At 34.6% G+C, this 20,837-nt stretch overlaps 1 protein-coding gene across 4 annotated transcripts in view; it reads right to left on the bottom strand.

Moving 5' to 3' along the window:
* The window catches only part of LOC145670317 (uncharacterized), a 46,937-nt gene that overhangs the window by 3,577 nt on the left and 22,523 nt on the right, over window positions 1–20,837 (bottom strand). The window lies entirely within an intron of this gene.

The raw sequence follows: 20,837 nt of genomic DNA, 5'->3' as shown, positions 1-20,837 counted from the left end.
CAAGAAACAAACAAACAACAATATTAATCATACATTCTAACCTGCTGCACCTCACAAGTGTCACTACTTTTGGTAGCAATCTTGATAATCAAGTGATTGCTCATTGTTGTGAAAATAATCGAATGAACTATTCGAGCAATTCACTAGGAATTCTTGCTTATGTGCTAATCACGGAGACAACTCGAACTCGAACTGAGAGGTCCTGAACGGTTAGAATCGAAATAATGAATCACTTTCTCAGCCTGTTAAAGTTACATAACCATAAGAAAAACTGAAATTTAGTATACATTCTTGGTTCCTTGTAAATCAATTATGAATTGTTTCAAAGTCGATTTTTTAAGTAATTTCAAACACATCGTCAACGCTTACGACAACTAAAAAACAAGTAATGACATTCTTAACGAACAGTTTTAAAAACGAAGAGTTGCGCATAATGTCGAAAGAGAATAGAGAAGTATTTAGTATTTATTTATTTTCGGCGCTGTTAGTAACCATTATATACGAAAAGCTTAGATTATATAGTTTGATGTTGATTAGTGATCGATTGATAACGAGCTTTTGCTTTCTTGTTTGAACAGTGTTGTTAATGTGTTTCTGAATAATAAACATAACGCTGACTGTCTAATTCTTGGTTTCATTAAATTTTCAGACCGGTGTTCTGATCTGAGAAGTTTATTTTATGGTATTGTGAATTTTGTAATGACTTTGTAATTTCTCGTTCTTGTCAGTGTGTGTGTGTGTGTGAATTAAATCGTAGCGTCCAGTTCTAACAGAAAATTGTGTAGTGAAGGTGACACCTGGTATGGTTTTATGTTCATTGGAAAAGATTATATTCAACTACCACAATGTGTTGTGTGGCATTCTGTCCTTATGAATGATCCTCTTCACCCTATCTGATTGGAACATTTGTCCACACTACATACAGCCTTGAAAGACAAATCTAAAGTTTTTTTTTTATTGTGAAAAGAAACTCGCTGAAACTTATGAAGCTGGAGTGCTCTGAAATCTGTCACGAAAAAAATGAAAACATCATATGGACTTCCTCTTCTAATAGCCAATGATAAAAAAAACCTCCTACTATTGATGAGATTTTTATCAACCAAAATTATTCTTGAGAGAGAAAGTCACAAAAAAATGACAAAATATCGTTTTCGGACAATACTGTGACACTTACAATTAATCTTCTAATGAAATGATCTTGGATTTAAAACATCAGGTAGTTGAAAAGGTAAAAAAAAAAAAAAAAAAAAAATCTCGATTTTTTTTCTTACCTGTAGTGTGATGATTCTATGGGCATATCTCAGTGTTGCCATTTAACAGTGTCTTATAACAATACGTTTTCAGGGTATTGAAAAAAAATCAAGGTTATATTAGACTTATTTATCATCAGAAGTTTCCAGATTCTTGTTTTGTGGCCAACCAAGAATAAGAGTCAACATTGTTTAGCTTAATTAGTACTAAAATAATAAAAAATTTAAAAAAAAAATTTCATAAATTTTAATTGTATAGATTATTTTTGAAATTATAGAGCTGAATTTGTATGACTATTTATTCGTGCCAATCGTTAATTACAATATTAAACATTTAAAAAAAATATTAAACATTTGCCTCCATCGTGGTATCTCGAAGATACTCTATCAACATTTTATGAAATTATGTCATCATAATGGTTTAACATATTCAGATTATCAGACATGATTCTCAACTTTAATACATATAGGAAACTCTTAATACTAACACAAAATTTGCGATCCATCCTCTCTACTTCTATATTTATAAATAAACATCTTAATTGAGCGTTCGTTCTTTATGATATCCCTGTCGTATATCAAATGAAATACAAACATAGGCCATATCATTACTACTACAACGTCATTCTTTTAACTTAACATGAATAAGTAGTATTATTACTTCACATTAGCCTATTCATCATTTTCATAATACATATAACGTGAAAAACACTGTTATCAATGAAGAATGAAATATTTACAAATGTATAGTGAGTGAAAAAAAAATCTATTCGACAGGTTCAAATATTAGAACGCCTTTCCAACTATTATTATTTTAACTTATTATTGTTTCTGTTCATAATCAGTTAAGCTTGAATAGGGATGGATACGCGTAAAGAATCATATTCTAATTGGGGGAAGCAAGTTGAGACATATTCCAACGTTACTAGTTTCGATGAGGCAAAATATATGTTTAATGGATTGGATAGGCACGTAATTATAATCATGGCACGCTCAAAGTAAACATCTATCTACCGAAGGAAGAAACGAAAGAAAAAAAAAAAACGTTGCACGAAGTGATAGTTCTAGAAATGATATTAAATCCGAAGGTATGTCCAAATAAAATTTCACCGGATCAGCACAGACCGATATCAACATCAAAGAATACGTAAATTTTCTTTTTAAATTTTCCTAACCTACAATACTGAATATATGTTGCGAAAACAATGTGACAAGACACACGAAAGAGAATTTTAAATTACGAGCACGTTACGAGATACTATGAAAAGGGCACATCACTAAATAATAAACACGTTAAAAGTACAATTTTCCCGATTTCACACATATTGCGCATGTAGAAATGTATTACAAATCAATATTAAAGAGCACCCGATGAAATATGGAAAGCGCACATACAAACTATATTACGAAATAAGATCAAAAGGGCACACGGCAAAATATGGAAAACACGTTCAAAGTACAATTGTTACCGGCTCTACACTTACGATATACTTTTCCCTAACCTACACAAATGTATTTCAAAAGAAAGGACACAGTAATATATATATATATATATATATATATATATATATATATATATATATATATGAAACACTCTCAAAGAAACTTCATCATCATTACCACTTATCAATGTCATACGTTATGGAGCATTTAATATTCTAACATAAACCGTCAAGTTATCACAAGTGCGTTGAAAGTGAAGTTCACCCCGGCAAAATAAAATATATCACATGACAAAATAAAAGGCACATATTAGATCTGACATCACAGACAAAAATTAAATTCTCTAACCTAACCAAAATATTATGGGACACTTCTTCTTTAAATTCAAATTTAACCTACCTACAGACACATATTAGATTCGAAAGCACAGACAAAATTTAATTTCATAACATAGCCGACATAAATATTATGGTTCACACATTTAAGTTTGACCTAACCTAACCTACAGCAAATATTTCACAAAATAAAACATCATCAGGGGACATGCGTTTAACTGAGCTTACCTAACCTAACATTCAAAAATCTTAAAGTACATTACTATGGAAGGGTGCGTGCAAAGTAAAGGTTTACCGTATCAACACACAAGATTTTCAGGTTCACGTATCAAGTACATAAGATTTCGTACTACGATCATACATGCTTATGGCATGCAATCATTAGTACCTAAGTGGACTATGACAATGAGCTTGAAAGACGCGTAACGCTTTTCGATTTAACTACGCATAGTAATCTTGAAGCACTTCATGATTAAACAAGGAAAAACAAAGAAAAGATATTACCAGTTAGGAAGTTCCACAGGTTATGCAAGTCCAATCTTTCAGTTCAATAGGCAGATTTCGTATACCCACTTCTTAAACTTCAAAAGAATTGATGCCACTGGATCACCAGTTCGATACCCTACAGTCGTAGGAGACCGTCCGTGTGGCCCATTGTCGTCAACTTTGAAGAATTACATCCCCCTTGCCATCACTATACTTCACCAGTAATGGCGGAGATGTTATTTGGCGGCCTTGGGCCTAACGGTGTTTAAATTAATTTTGAAGTCAGGCTCCTCGATTTTTCTTTTCCTTTTTCTTCTACTTATTCAGGTTGACCAAAATATTAAAATTTAGACAAGGTTGACTTCCAGAAGTGTTTTAGCTATAAAATTTTCCCAAATTTAAAGGAGCCTAACTCAGACCGCCTTCTGTATTCTTTATCTCATGGTGGTGAACTACGTCATCTTTTTCACAATACCAGACCTTTATAAACGTGTTTTCGATACTAGATATGTGACCACGATTGAAATAATATTTATAACCATTACATGTCAATACCGACACTTAGCCTTCGAAACAAACTGATTTATACATGGTACTTAATATCCGGATTCTATAATTTTTAAATATGATAAAAAAATTTAACTCACCTATATTTGTCCGGTTTCATTTACGCGGTTGTCATGACACTAAGTCGATCTAACTACAAGCTTGTCCGCCATCTTAATCAACAACGATTACTTGACAGCGATTCGAGTGCCCCCTCGTGATGATAGCCAGAAGGAGTACCAAATGAACATCAGAATAAACAACAAATGCACATCAAATTGATAATAGGCAGCATGACAACTGTGAACCACTGACAGAATTATATAAGGTAAAGTATAAATTAAATGTTACTATACAAGCATATGAATGAAATTAGTGCAGTAACGCGAGCAATTGCAGAAAAGACAGTTCGAAATTTAATGGTAAATTATTGGTGTGTTTGCATCTTTCATATAAGACTAATCACCCTTTGCACCATTTATTTCATTGGCAACGAAACAAATTAACGTCAAAACAATCTTTAGAAACATTAGGGCGCAGTATTACAATACAATAACCAACTTTAACACTGCGTAAACCACCGGTAAACATTAAAATACGGGAACCAACTTAAACAGAAATGTAACCGGTAATCGGTCGGTTACATTTTTCCCGGCGGCTTTAAGAAAAAAAAAATTTTTTAACTACTTAAAACATTTCAACAAATTATATCTCTTTTTTTATATGACTATTTAAAATCTTTTAATAATTCTTCTCTCTTTTCTGGAGAACAGTTGAACAATTTTACGTTCGATAAATTTTGAGTCGGCACTTCTCTCCCCTCCAAATCTTTTAAAGAAACAGAGTTGTGATGCACTCGAGTCACAACAAAAGGCCCCGTGAATACAGGCATGTACTTGTGTGTGACCTTCTTAAACGCATCCGATTGAAAATGGGTTTTGACCATAACCAAATCCATTTCCTTAATTTCAATCACATTATTTTGCGACTTTCGCTTTCGTTTTGATAACAAACGGGGTTCCACCTGAATATGCCGTTTAGAATTTTCTACTGTTTTCAGTTCAGACGGCCATGGAAATTTTTCTCGAAATCTATCGGTAGCTGAAAAAGAAATGAACACCTCGGCAGGTGTGCATCCAATGGTGCTATTATAAGAATAGTTTAAGAGGTCTTGTGCCGTCTTTAGCACTGTTTTCCACTTAGTGTGATTATGGCTGCACAATAATCGAATAATTCGGTTGAGTTCTCGATGCGAACGTTCGATAATGCCATTCCCAGAAGGGTTGTGCGGAGAGACCAAAATATGCTGAATTTGGTGATCCTTACAGTAATTCTTCCACGTGTTCGAGAGGAACTGTGGGCCCTGGTCGGATATGATAGAATTTGGGTAAGGGAAGAGATAGAAATATTCCTTTTCTAGAGTCCGAACAATCTCAGCAGCTGTGGCATTCCTCAACGGCAAATAACATAGAAACCGTGAATAGACATCAACAATTGAGAGGATGTAGTAGAATCCATAACTACATGGCAATTTTCCTACGAGATCTATGCATAATTTGATATGTGGCTTATCTGCCTCAATATGTAGATCCTCACGAGCAATAATTCTATTGGAGAACTTCGTTCGGGCACACAATTCACAATTATTAATGAACTTTTGGAACGTACGTTTTTGTCCTTTCCAGAAAAACAATTCCTGAACTAATTTCAAACATTTACTAACGCCAAAATGCCCCGTTTCATGAACCTTCCTAATCGTTCTCTCAATCAATAACTCTGGGATTACTAGCAGCCAACGTTTCGTTTTCGAATTTTGAATATAGACCAAATTATTTACTAGACGAATTCGAGAATCGGCACTGTCTGACATTTTCGCTTTTAATTCGTTACAGTACCTATCACCCTCTTGCATTTGCATTAACTCATTCATAGTGAACCACGTACTCTCATCATAAGAAACAAAATTAACAAAACTAACAGAATTAACATGATATTCTTCAGGTTCGGCAGGGAGCTCCGGAGTATTGCGACTCAATATGTCGGCTATTTTATTGTCCACCCCTTTTATGTGCTCGAACCGAAGATCGAACCTCTGTAACTTCAACAAAATTTTTGTGGTTCGGGGATCTAGGTTCTGTAACGTAAAAGCGTATGTCACTGCGCTGTTGTCACAATGAACCGTGATTTTTCTACCTAAAATGTAATACGAGAAATGCTCGCACAGAAACAATACTGCCAGCAACTCCAGTTGGAAAATCGAATAGGAAACCTCATATAACTTTAATTTTCTACTTGCATAGCCGATAACGAGAAGTTCTCCAGTATCATCATACTGAGCCAGATAGCCAGCCAAATTCTCTAGTGACGCATCTGAAAATAAGTGAAAGGGTTGATCGAAATTGGGTTGACTGAGCGCTGGAGGCTCACTCAACAACTCTCTCAATTGTTGGAATCTATTCAGCAATTCCTTAGTTAGACAATATTTCTTGTCTTTCTTCAACAAATCGAAAAATGGCGCTGTTAAGGCCGCAAACTGAGGAATAAAATTCCTTCGTCAAGAAAGAATTCCTAAAAGGACCGAAGTTTATTCTTAATTTTTTTTTAGTGCAAAATTTTCCAAAGGTTAAAAATTTTCAAGTAGTTGTTCTAAATGAATAAGTGTTCGTCCAGCTTAAAACCAAGGCACATCACAAATCGTAAAGAGAAATAAACCTATCAATAATTCAGCCTTCATATTCTTAACTATAAATACTGGTCTACTAGAGGAAGACTATCTTTTTCCCGAAACCGCATTTTAAATATATACTGGGCACAGGTCAATCTTAACCGAACGAAAAGAATTTTGAAAAGATTTGCCAAATATTATAATTTATAAAGTTCAGCTCGACTCCTGTGTTCAGGATACAGTTACTTATATTCCGATTCGCTGTACTTCCTCCTTCCTTCAGAACAAAATACGTCAATAAATTTTTAAGAAAGACAGTACAAATCACTATCTCGAAACGAATTCATTTTACATTCAAAATATTGTTTTGAGGAGAGAAGTTCCAATTGAGCAAACATCACTTCCTTTTTATGACAACTGCTCAATCTGTTTTCACGAATAAAGACCGAAATGGCTAACAAAATGGGAAAACTTTATTGTTATTGTTATCAATCAATTCTGCTGCAACAAAAGAATGCGGTGATACAACGAAGTGGTACGTTTGAAGAAGACAGAGGAATGATCATTGAACCCGAACGGAATTAACTAGCAGGTAGGTTTATACTGTTAAACTATACATTCCGGTACCGCATACTATACTGGTACGTAAACAACTTCTGAATATTCTGAATTAGTCCTAACATTCCCTTTTTCACCAGAAATTATTCCGCGGGTTTAGCCAAACCGGAAGATTCATTTATTTATTTTCTTTAAGCTGAAATTATTATGCCCACTGATCGAAAGAACATGACTCAACTTGCCACTCCTTTACAAAATTTCAGTTCTTAATTAAATAAGTTCACTAAAAGAGAAATTTACAAATCAAGATTCTAAATCCCCATTTTGTTAATGCATGTCTATTTATAATATTTTACCTCCTACGTTATTTATAAAACATCATAAACATAACTTGAACTAATAAAATCACAACGAAAGAAGAAGAAAACAAAATTCAGGGTTACAATTTCAATCGTAGGAGGAGCTAATACAGGCGGTGAGACTTTTGCCTGTCTTATCCTATGGAGTGCTTCTAGCCACTTCCAACAATATTTTCCAATTAGCTTATGTCTCCGCCCCTGGCTAGAGCAATTTCCTACTAACCACATAAACATTTTAGATCTATTTTTGAAATCATTAACATCCATAATCAGTATCGGGTTAGGTTTCCCTATCTCTTTTCGCCCTTGCCGAAACTTACTTATTCTTTTGTCATCACTTGGAAATAAGACAACGTCACCACATATATAAAGATCTATAGTCTTCGTTCGACTACCATTCGCTACCCTGTCATGTGGATTCTTTTTATAATCTGCATACATCCAAGAGCTATGCTTTACATTATCATGCATTATCTGGGGTTCACATAACAAATATTTATTGACACATATACTATATCTACTACTAAACACTAAATCTAAACCTACATCTACATCTACTTCATCATTAGAACAATCATCAGTCTCATCATTTAAATTATCATTACTAATATTTGAATGAGACCTAAGTTCAGGCGCTCCTAACGCAGCCGTATCATTTTGCACATTATTATCTATCTTATCTAAGACATCACAAAAATTATTATTTGCTAATTGTAAATCTGTGCCCTCAACATTATCAGTTTCACATAACCCCACAGCTCTGATTTCTAGTTTGTGATTAGCGATTATAGTTTCAACTTCTTTTCCAGAAGTCAATGTTGATGACGTTATAGATGACCCTTTAGATGCTACATTATTTTCCAGTTCTTGTTTAACAGTGGATAAATCCGACTGTACACTGGAGAGAGACTCTTTAATTGTAACAATGTCTACCTTTAATTCATTCTTATTAGCATCCATTTTACCGTTCATGACAGACATTTCTGTTCGCAAGTCTGTAATGATATCAATCAATGTTTTAAACAATGGTCCCCCACCAATTTCAATTTCGGGTACACCCTTCTTTTTCGGATTTCGCACCACAGGTGGTTCAGTTTCCGTATCCAACGCACCATCCAATTTGCAGTCAAAGCAAACCCATTTATTGTTAGTGGTACGTAACACTTCCTGTTCCTCATCAGGAATGTTTAAACAACGGATGTGGAACCATTGATCACAAGTTTCACAGCGTATGGATACACTGTCACTAGTATTACATTTATTATCACAACATTTAAAGTGTTCGGTAGAACCATCTACACTAAGACTTTCGTCACTCATTTTGCATTAATTGGGTCACGCGTCTAATAGCTCATTATCATCAATCCACTCATTACTTCACATACTTATCTCAGTTTGGCACACAAAACAATAATTATAAAAAAATATTAATACATATCCTAACACAAATTATCAACTAAACAAATATCCTAAAGCTGAGGTCGCCACTTATAACAATACGTTTTCAGGGTATTGAAAAAAAATCAAGGTTATATTAGACTTATTTATCATCAGAAGTTTCCAGATTCTTGTTTTGTGGCCAACCAAGAATAAGAGTCAACATTGTTTAGCTTAATTAGTACTAAAATAATAAAAAATTTTAAAAAAAATTTCATAAATTTTAATTGTATAGATTATTTTTGAAATTATAGAGCTGAATTTGTATGACTATTTATTCGTGCCAATCGTTAATTACAATATTAAACATTTAAAAAAAAATATTAAACATTTGCCTCCATCGTGGTATCTCGAAGATACTCTATCAACATTTTATGAAATTATGTCATCATAATGGTTTAACATATTCAGATTATCAGACATGATTCTCAACTTTAATACATATAGGAAACTCTTAATACTAACAAAATTTGCGATCCATCCTCTCTACTTCTATATTTATAAATAAACATCTTAATTGAGCGTTCGTTCTTTATGATATCCCTGTCGTATATCAAATGAAATACAAACATAGGCCATATCATTACTACTACAACGTCATTCTTTTAACTTAACATGAATAAGTAGTATTATTACTTCACATTAGCCTATTCATCATTTTCATAATACATATAACGTGAAAAACACTGTTATCAATGAAGAATGAAATATTTACAAATGTATAGTGAGTGAAAAAAAAAATCTATTCGACAGGTTCAAATATTAGAACGCCTTTCCAACTATTATTATTTTAACTTATTATTGTTTCTGTTCATAATCAGTTAAGCTTGAATAGGGATGGATACGCGTAAAGAATCATATTCTAATTGGGGGAAGCAAGTTGAGACATATTCCAACGTTACTAGTGTCGATGAGGCAAAATATATGTTTAATGGATTGGATAGGCACGTAATTATAATCATGGCACGCTCAAAGTAAACATCTATCTACCGAAGGAAGAAACGAAAGAAAAAAAAAACGTTGCACGAAGTGATAGTTCTAGAAATAATGATATTAAATCCAAAGGTATGTCCAAATAAAATTTCACCGGATCAGCACAGACCGATATCAACATCAAAGAATACGTAAATTTTCTTTTTAAATTTTCCTAACCTACAATACTGAATATATGTTGCGAAAACAATGTGACAAGACACACGAAAGAGAATTTTAAATTACGAGCACGTTACGAGATACTATGAAAAGGGCACATCACTAAATAATAAACACGTTAAAAGTACAATTTTCCCGATTTCACACATATTGCGCATGTAGAAATGTATTACAAATCAATATTAAAGAGCACCCGATGAAACATGGAAAGCGCACATACAAACTATATTACGAAATAAGATCAAAAGGGCACACGGCAAAATATGGAAAACACGTTCAAAGTACAATTGTTACCGGCTCTACACTTACGATATACTTTTCCCTAACCTACACAAATGTATTTTAAAAGAAAGGACACAGTAATATATATATATATGAAACACTCTCAAAGAAACTTCATCATCATTACCACTTATCAATGTCATACGTTATGGAGCATTTAATATTCTAACATAAACCGTCAAGTTATCACAAGTGCGTTGAAAGTGAAGTTCACCCCGGCAAAATAAAATATATCACATGACAAAATAAAAGGCACATATTAGATCTGACATCACAGACAAAAATTAAATTCTCTAACCTAACCAAAATATTATGGGACACTTCTTCTTTAAATTCAAATTTAACCTACCTACAGACACATATTAGATTCGAAAGCACAGACAAAATTTAATTTCATAACATAGCCGACATAAATATTATGGTTCACACATTTAAGTTTGACCTAACCTAACCTACAGCAAATATTTCACAAAATAAAACATCATCAGGGGACATGCGTTTAACTGAGCTTACCTAACCTAACATTCAAAAATCTTAAAGTACATTACTATGGAAGGGTGCGTGCAAAGTAAAGGTTTACCGTATCAACACACAAGATTTTCAGGTTCACGTATCAAGTACATAAGATTTCGTACTTCGATCATACATGCTTATGGCATGCAATCATTAGTACCTAAGTGGACTATGACAATGAGCTTGAAAGACGCGTAACGCTTTTCGATTTAACTACGCATAGTAATCTTGAAGCACTTCATGATTAAACAAGGAAAAACAAAGAAAAGATATTACCAGTTAGGAAGTTCCACAGGTTATGCAAGTCCAATCTTTCAGTTCAATAGGCAGATTTCGTATACCCACTTCTTAAACTTCAAAAGAATTGATGCCACTGGATCACCAGTTCGATACCCTACAGTCGTAGGAGACCGTCCGTGTGGCCCATTGTCGTCAACTTTGAAGAATTACATCCCCCTTGCCATCACTATACTTCACCAGTAATGGCGGAGATGTTATTTGGCGGCCTTGGGCCTAACGGTGTTTAAATTAATTTTGAAGTCAGGCTCCTCGATTTTTCTTTTCCTTTTTCTTCTACTTATTCAGGTTGACCAAAATATTAAAATTTAGACAAGGTTGACTTCCAGAAGTGTTTTAGCTATAAAATTTTCCCAAATTTAAAGGAGCCTAACTCAGACCGCCTTCTGTATTCTTTATCTCATGGTGGTGAACTACGTCATCTTTTTCACAATACCAGACCTTTATAAACGTGTTTTCGATACTAGATATGTGACCACGATTGAAATAATATTTATAACCATTACATGTCAATACCGACACTTAGCCTTCGAAACAAACTGATTTATACATGGTACTTAATATCCGGATTCTATAATTTTTAAATATGATAAAAAAATTTAACTCACCTATATTTGTCCGGTTTCATTTACGCGGTTGTCATGACACTAAGTCGATCTAACTACAAGCTTGTCCGCCATCTTAATCAACAACGATTACTTGACAGCGATTCGAGTGCCCCCTCGTGATGATAGCCAGAAGGAGTACCAAATGAACATCAGAATAAACAACAAATGCACATCAAATTGATAATAGGCAGCATGACAACTGTGAACCACTGACAGAATTATATAAGGTAAAGTGTAAATTAAATGTTACTATACAAGCATATGAATGAAATTAGTGCAGTAACGCGAGCAATTGCAGAAAAGACAGTTCGAAATTTAATGGTAAATTATTGGTGTGTTTGCATCTTTCATATAAGACTAATCACCCTTTGCACCATTTATTTCATTGGCAACGAAACAAATTAACGTCAAAACAATCTTTAGAAACATTAGGGCGCAGTATTACAATACAATAACCAACTTTAACACTGCGTAAACCACCGGTAAACATTAAAATACGGGAACCAACTTAAACAGAAATGTAACCGGTAATCGGTCGGTTACAAGTGTACTATCAAAATCAATTTAAATTTAACTGTAATTTTACAGTTAAGTACCGTGGTGTGCATCAGTTTCATCCCCGATTTGTTGCATTCATTTAATGAGTATTCTGAGCTACAACTGATGGCATAGCACCGGCACACTTCGGAGACACCATCCAAAGATTCTGATGTCTTTTTCTGCTATCAGTAATTTTTCTCTTGACAATGATTTGTCTTGGGACAAAGTTGTAGGAATATGCACTGATAGAGCTCCAGCAATGTTAGGTTCGCTGTCTGGATTTATAAAGCTGGCAAAGGACAGAAATCCTACTCCTTAATTCACAAGCAAACATTAGCTGCAAAAACTTTACCAGAAAACCTGAAGCAGCTGTTATCATTGAATAATAAGATTGTTAATTTTGTAAAGTCAAATGCTTTGAATACTTGTTGCTTTGAAGTTTTGTGTGCCGACCTCAGTGCTGAACTTTCTTTTTCATACCGAAGTTCCTTAATTACCGAAAATTAGTATGTCAAGTACGTTGTACGACCTTAAGTCAGATGTGAATATTTCTCCTTCAAGTGTAGAGAAAAGATACACTTTATACGAGTTTGCGTTACCATTTAGCTACACATTTTTTTTTATCTTGCCTACTGCGTTTGAAGAGTATTATTTTCAGGCATTGTTCGTTCTGGTTATTTGTGTATATACATACTCTCCGCGATGGTAGAGCAGCTATTTTCTCCTGGTGACAATTCTGGTGAATTTTATTCGAAAAGTAGTCAGTGGATATGTTGTTCTATAAGGGTTCTACTTCTTTTATTGATGACATAAATTTGGCTTTGAAATCTTGCTGATATATTTGAAACATTAAATAATCTTAATCTCAAGCTCCAAGGTAGAAATAGGAACATACCTACTTCTTGTGACATGATAAGAGGTTTCATCTAAAAGATCTTACTACAGAAACACTATCTTAATGCTTCTACGCCCAACATTTCATCTTTTCCTCGATTAAATGATCTCTCACCAATAAAGAGTATGATTTAACCATATGGAAAGAAAGTATCACCTCACACCTATACTCAGTCTATAATTAATTCAAGCGATATTTTCCCGATTTGTGTGAAGAAGACTAGCAGTGCAAATTAGCAAGAACACCTTTCACCATTGATGTGGATTTACGTATCTCCATATGAAATTCAGAAGGAAACAATTGAATTAAAGTACGATTCAGGTGACAAAGAATTGTTTTAATGAACATCTTTCAAAGAATTTTGGGTTTGTTTGCTGCCTGTTTACCCAAGACTAGGAAAAGAAGCCTTAGAAGTTCTCGTTTAGTTCTCGACAACTTACCTCTGTAAATCAGAATTCTCGATGTTGATTCACAATGAAATCAAAGCATCGCAGCCGTTTGGAAGTGGAAAGTGATCTCAGGTGTGCTTTGTCAAGCTTATCACAGAATATCAAGAAACTTGTGAAGGAAAAGTAATGTCAACTATTATACTGAGATTGTCCTTTGCCCTTACTTGATAAGTTTTGAGGCCTAATGCAATAGCGGGGAAATGAAAGTTAAGTAAGCGTACCGGGAGGTCAGCACCGGCAAATCAGAGCTCCCACCGGTAATGAAACACTGAATCACACATTCCAACAATAGTAAATTTAGGACTGGTATCGGGATCGGACGGAATGAGACGAGACTTCATATATTTTCGTTTTTGCCTCGAGTAACAAATAGCTGTCTCGATTTTCATCTCGTCTTGAGTCGAATATCGCTTTCTCGCTTTCGGATTCGTCTCGATCAATCTCGGTTTCGAGGGCCAACATTTAAACACGTTCAGAAAGTTTAGGTGTGGTGTGTGTATGTCAAACAATATATTCATGGTTATTGTCAGTAGATTTATTGAATTAATAAATCCCTTATTTATTACAGATGTCACATCATATTTATGTGTGTATGTGGGGGGTAAGGTATTATTGTCTCATTTTGAACTATTGCATCTTCAGACTCTACGTCAAGTTGGCCTAATTTTATCCCCCCAATATAAATTGTCTAATTCGCACGCTGAAAATAATCATATAGTGTGTGCACTGGTACATCCAATAAATACTCCTGTGATTTTGTCCTCGTCAGAATTTTCCTTACATTTTGAACACTTGGATTTAGTTCCTGCCCTCGTTATTACAGCCATATCATACATGAGTTCCAATCTGCATACAAACTCGCTAGGAGTCAAGATTTTCGGTGCTGCATTTCCCTAAAAAATTCTCCTCGCATAGAATCCCCTGTCTCCAAAGATTAGGCAGAACGGAAATTCCCGTTCTGCTTAAAAATAAAATCGATTAAAATATTTTCTACAAAGTCCTGGAAGGCTTTAGGCAGAACGAGAATGAATCTTTTTAATATTGCACCCCACTAATTGGAAGGGTGTAAGGAATTTATTTCCAGAGGGGTGTCCGAAAATTTTAGGGGGTGCTGGGAGGGTGTAAATAAATCACTGTATACAAGAATTCACAATAAACTTGTCAACGAAATAACGACAAGTTCACCATGAATGCCACTCACCCTTTAACATTTTAATACGTTACAAACAACATTATAGTATACCCTTACGTCAGATATTTTTTCTATCATTATACATATAAATTATTACATGATTATCCAGTTGTCAAATTATTTACAATATCGCATAAACCAAAACAAACTAATGTAAGTATATTGTATAAAATATACACACTTCTCAAATTATTTACAAATTTATATTCCAAAAGCATAATATACAGCACAAACACTGATGGTTCCACGAGGGGGGAGAGAAGGTAACAGACTTCCCCCGAAAGGTTTTATTTTCTACTTCCACCATTTATCATTGGGAAATACAAATATTGTCTTTTACGTCGTTTATCAAAAGCGATGCTTTACAGAACGAGAACTAGAGTTTTAAAGTTGGATCTGAACCACTGCAGTGCGTTCGATGCTCATTCACCGGGAATCAAACCACAGAACTTTATGCATCACAGATCCAAGGTACGTTCGCTAGCTGCTAGATGCAGAAACTCGCATACATTGTATTAAGGTCTTTAGAGTAAAAGGAACTATTAAAAATAATTTGAAAATGGTTACCGTATTCTTAATCTACAGAGTGTGATTTATGTAAATTTAGTAATTCGCAAATATGTTCGAAAAATGTATGTGACTATCCCAAGTCTTGTTTCTTTCATTTGTATGATTTTTCAGCTTATACGAAAGCTCTGGTGGGCTTATTCCGCTTACACAAAAGCTCTAGTGGGTTTTGTCCACTTTCACGAAAGCTCTGGTGGGCTTTTTGTCGGTGGGCTTATGTCCGCGACCCGCTGAAGTATAGTTTTCATGGTCAATTATTAGCTTCAATCGCCATATTTCTGACCTTTTTAGGCCGGTATATGTAATAACTTCTATATATTGCTTTGTTATATATTATAGGTACGCCACGAAACCGGAAGTCTGAATGCAGTAACAAGATTATAGAGTTTTGTTGCAAGATATAATTTATGTAAATGTCTATCGCCAAACTGAAATATTCAGTTACTAATGGCGACCTGGCGATCGAAAATTCCAACCTGGAGACAAATTTGGTATATAGGCGTACATGGTTTGGTCTTAAATAATTAGGCGCCAAATTCGTATTTCTAGCTACCATGGTGACCTGACACTCCGGATTTTTCAACCCCCCCCATATATATATATATATATATATATATATATATATATATATATATATATATATATAATGCTTGCCTGTGAGCTCCCCCTTGATGAGTTTCTCGCTACGCAACTGATGTCTGATATGTATTTGATCCTGTATTTTAAAGATAATCTAAATTGCTAGCAAGCAAATGAAATGTCCTTCCCGTTTCTCTGGTGGCCAGTGTATGTGTAAGTTTGGTGCATGTAGTTCCGGGTTCGATCCTTGGTGGGAAATGAGTTCGAGCCTCAATGACATTGATCAGTGCAAGTATGTTGTAAAATAGACATATCTGGTGACTACCGGCAGTCGGCTCCTTCGTGGCTAATCGGTTAGCCTACGCGCCTTTGGCTTGAGAGGCCGGAGATTGATTCCCGGCGGGAGCTCATGTGTTTCGGATCCACGTTAATCAGTAGGTCCTGTCTCATAAAGTCTTGCTGCTGAAAGGGACGTTAAACTCCAAATCAACTCAACTACCGACAGTGTCATCAGAAGAAGTTAAAGTCTTATCAATAAACTTGAATTAAAAATTTCACTGTTTGATCATTTTCTTTTTCCTCTTTTCAATACAGAACAATCAAAGTAATACTATTCTCAAAGGACATGTGCCCGGGGTCTAAGGTGTTTACTCAATCTTAAGTATGAGGAGGGGAAAGCAGACTGAAAACCCTGGAATTTATTTACTAGTATAATGGAGATTTTTTAAAGCCCACCTGAGACCCCCTGTCACCAACATTACTCAAGAATAACTCCAAGACCACCAGAATTGAAGAAGAAATACAGGTACAAAAGGTAACCGAGAAAGAAAAGAAAAACATAGAAATGGTACTCATCATAACGAAAATATGTCTACTTACACAAAAATGTTTTGCAGAATTTCAATACGGTTCATATCGCTAAAATCAAAGAATAAAACACCTTGGGTTCGAGAAAGAACTGGTACACGGAGAAGAATGCATAATTCAGTCGGCATGTAAATGCTGTTTTTACCAGGTTACGCGCGTCACCACATTAAGTAATGTTGTTTCATCTGTAGTACGATCTACACCACCGTCCAGCGAAAATTTTGTATTGTGGGACCACCATTTAAAATCTAGAATTAACGCCATACCCATTTCGACGGTGGTAACTTACGTATGTAATATTGTTACCACCTTCCTACGACTGTCCCCTCTTGGTTCTTTCTAAATCTGTGACTCCCTACCTTACGAGAGTAATAGCTTTTAACACGAAATCAATCATGTGAATAAAATTATCCAATCACAGCGAGTCTAGTTTGACACCAAACTCCAGACTTGGCATGGTGTTCCCATCTGCTGTACTTTTATACATGAAATTACATTACTTAAGGAGCGCCCCCGCGTAAATACGATGTATCCACACTGAAATCCTAGTCCTTTTTTTCTTAGTGTATTTATTGGAACCAGTTTTATCTTAACAATCTAAACAGGTACGACACAGGTGAGTATTTCGAGTATCGTTAATCCCTCGATGACTGTAACTACAGTACCAAAATGCAGTGTTTCAGAATAACATTATTTAGAGCATACCATTTTAAAAGTTACACTGACTAATAACGTTATTAATTAGGTGCAGAAATGGGTTACAAAATAGTAACCGTAACAGATAACGAATTGTAAATATTACAAATGTCGTTAAGTTATTCACCCTTGAATTGGATTGCAATTTATATCGATAATCCTGCTTATGGAGAATATTTTGACAGCTATGGTCTTCCTCCTTAGGTACCACAACATGTTGCATTCTTAAATATAATAATATATTTATAAATATAATAATAGCATGCATTATAAATATAATAATAGCCAAATGCAATCCTGGTTCATCCGTGTGTGGCTATTATGCTTATTTTTATTTGTGTTGTAAAGCCCAAGGAAAATCTCTGAGGGAAATTCAATACTTGTTCACAACAGTACCCGCGGTTAATGATCGTAGACTGCACCAATATACCTTCCAGATAATTTTATCATATTTATCATTAAGAGTGCATTTTACATGTTTTGTTTTGTCATCGTCTATTTCTATACTAATAATCTTTTTTCTTCGTTCTTTTTACAGCATTCACAATACGAAGCTTTGCGAACTGGTGCTATGCTGCAAGACATGAAAACAAATAATCACAATCAAGAACAAGAGGAGGAGGTCTAATGAAGAAACCCACCTCAATATACAAAAATTTATATCTACAAACTTTGCCAATACTTTAATAATGTACCAAGAAAGAAGAAGGAACCAGAAAAATAAATAAAATACAATTTATGCTTATCTATGTGTTTTTATTTTTCATTCCATGTCAAGGTATACTATGAATATAGTACATACAACGTTATCAGATTAAAACTAATGTTTTCCTAAAAAAGTGTGCGATATAAGACGAGAACATTGGCTAGAGACCCGTCGTTGTACTAAAGACTCGTGCATCAAAAAACCAAATCATTGATCACGTGACAGTACTAATATTTGACAACCTTAGTGTCCTACCAAATTTTTGTTTGAACAATTCCCAAGGAAACATCCATACCTTATGAAAGAAAATTGGACCCTATATGACCTCATCAAAGAGGATAAATTGAGTCAATAACTGAACACGTGGTTGTACTAAGATTTGGCACTTTTGTACCCATTTAGGGGAACGAGATGGATCACCCAAATTTATAGTGATATAAATTGAAGTCCTGTACTATGATACGAAGTGATACCAAGTGCTTAAATTGGACAATTTCCAAAATTGAAGGGGTGGGCCAATGTACCCATCCCAGAATTTTAAAGGGTGTACCAATATACCTATGTTTAAAACAGAGTGAACATCCGTACACACCCATATAACCATAGAAGGTAATAGAACCTCATCCAAGGGGATAAATTAGGCCAAAAACCGAACACGTGGTACAACGTATTGCTTACGTTTATATTTTGGCAATTTTTTACCCATGAAAGGAACGAGGTGGACCACCCAAATTTATAGTGATATATATTAGGGTCCTGTACTATTATAGCAAATGTTTAAATTTGACAATTTCCAAAATTTAAGGGCTGGGCCACGGCAATTCTCCCAAATTTGTAAAGAGGTGCATCAATGTTCTCATGCCTTATGAAAGGCAATGGACCCCTATACATGCCCATATAACCATACAAATTAATAACACCTCATCAAAGGGGATAAATTAGGTCGGAAACCTCCGAAATTTGAATTTTTGACAATTTTTTACCCATGAAAGGGAACGAGATGAACCCACAATACTAATAGAGGTACATACCATGGTCATAGGCTACCATACCAAATTTTTAAATTTGGCAATTTCCAAACTTTAATGGGGAACTTGTCTCAAAAAGGTTGAGCGCATTCTTTATTGCTGTTTCGAGGCAAAAATTTTCTAAGTCCAACTTCGGGTATCATCGGAATAAAGTAAACCAGGTTCGAACCTCGAAGCCAACCTTTGCAATCGGGAAAAAGTTTGCAGATGTGTTTTTCTTCTTTTAACTGTAATAAGACTTGTTACCAAGTGTATAAAAAAACAACATTGATTGAAATACTTACTGATATATTTCGAAACTTTGTATTGTCAGCACATGCTTGTTTTTCATTTTGCTCTCCATACTTAATGGAATATTTAGATACGTAAACGAATCTTCCCATATGTAAAAGAATGCTGAAAGTTAAGACATAGAACATAATTCTCGCCTGAGTACTAAAATAAAAGTCAAAGTAGAACAAAACTGCGTTTCCAGTGGATATGAATGTCATTGTTATCTTAAATGCTCCTATACATCGCTAGAAGTATCTTCCGAACAGCACTTGTGTTAGTTCAGTGATAAGCCGTTGGATTTCAAATCGTAAGGTTGAGAGTTCGATTCCCATCTGGGTCAATGCTTTTTATGAAATTCTATTTTCCGCAATCCATGAAAAATTATATAAAATAATTACATTAAAATACGTCAGTTGTATATATAACATATAATCATTGCAGAACATAGTGATTATTATGTGTAAAATATAACAGGTGTTCACAGTGCGTTGGTATTCTATATGTGAATGTTAAATACGAATTAAGAAAATAATATCATCGCAATAAATAAATTATGTAGTGTATTTATTTGCAGCTATTTGTCATGTAGAGGTTACTTCTCAACATTCGTATTACAGCATGTCATTGATGTTCTGCAAAATTATCCGAGGCATAAAGAGAGGGTATAAACAGAGAATCCACAGTCGGAACGCTCGCAAGAAATTCATGAACCCCAAAGGTCACGTGAGCAGACTGGAATTGTCCTTATGAAGCATGCCACAGCAGAAGGTCTTTACATAGATTTTCAATTCAATACCAAATATATGTTTTTGCAATGTGGAAGTGGTGATATCTTTGGTCGCTCTCTCTCACCTTCTCGCTAGCTCAATCTGTATTTATATATATGAAAGTGGATGTATGTGTGTGTTTTAACATAATTCTGATATGTCTAGAGCAATTTTAACCGTATTTCTTACAATCTGGAAAAGAGTACTGTCGGGATACATATCAGAAATGCTAGAAAAGGATCGATATTAGTATCGAATCCATAGTTTCGTGGTCGCTTAAGTAAACAGTTCTACTTTCAATTCAAGTCCAATTAAGCTCCCATTAGTACCCAGGGTGGTTACGGAGC

Source organism: Thermobia domestica, chromosome 14, assembly GCF_964235325.1.
Source record: "Thermobia domestica chromosome 14, izTheDome1.hap1.1, whole genome shotgun sequence".
In the NCBI taxonomy this organism is placed as follows: Eukaryota; Metazoa; Arthropoda; class Insecta; order Zygentoma; family Lepismatidae; genus Thermobia; species Thermobia domestica.
Note: the sequence above shows the minus strand (reverse complement) of the source record. Positions and strands in the feature narration are given on the sequence as shown.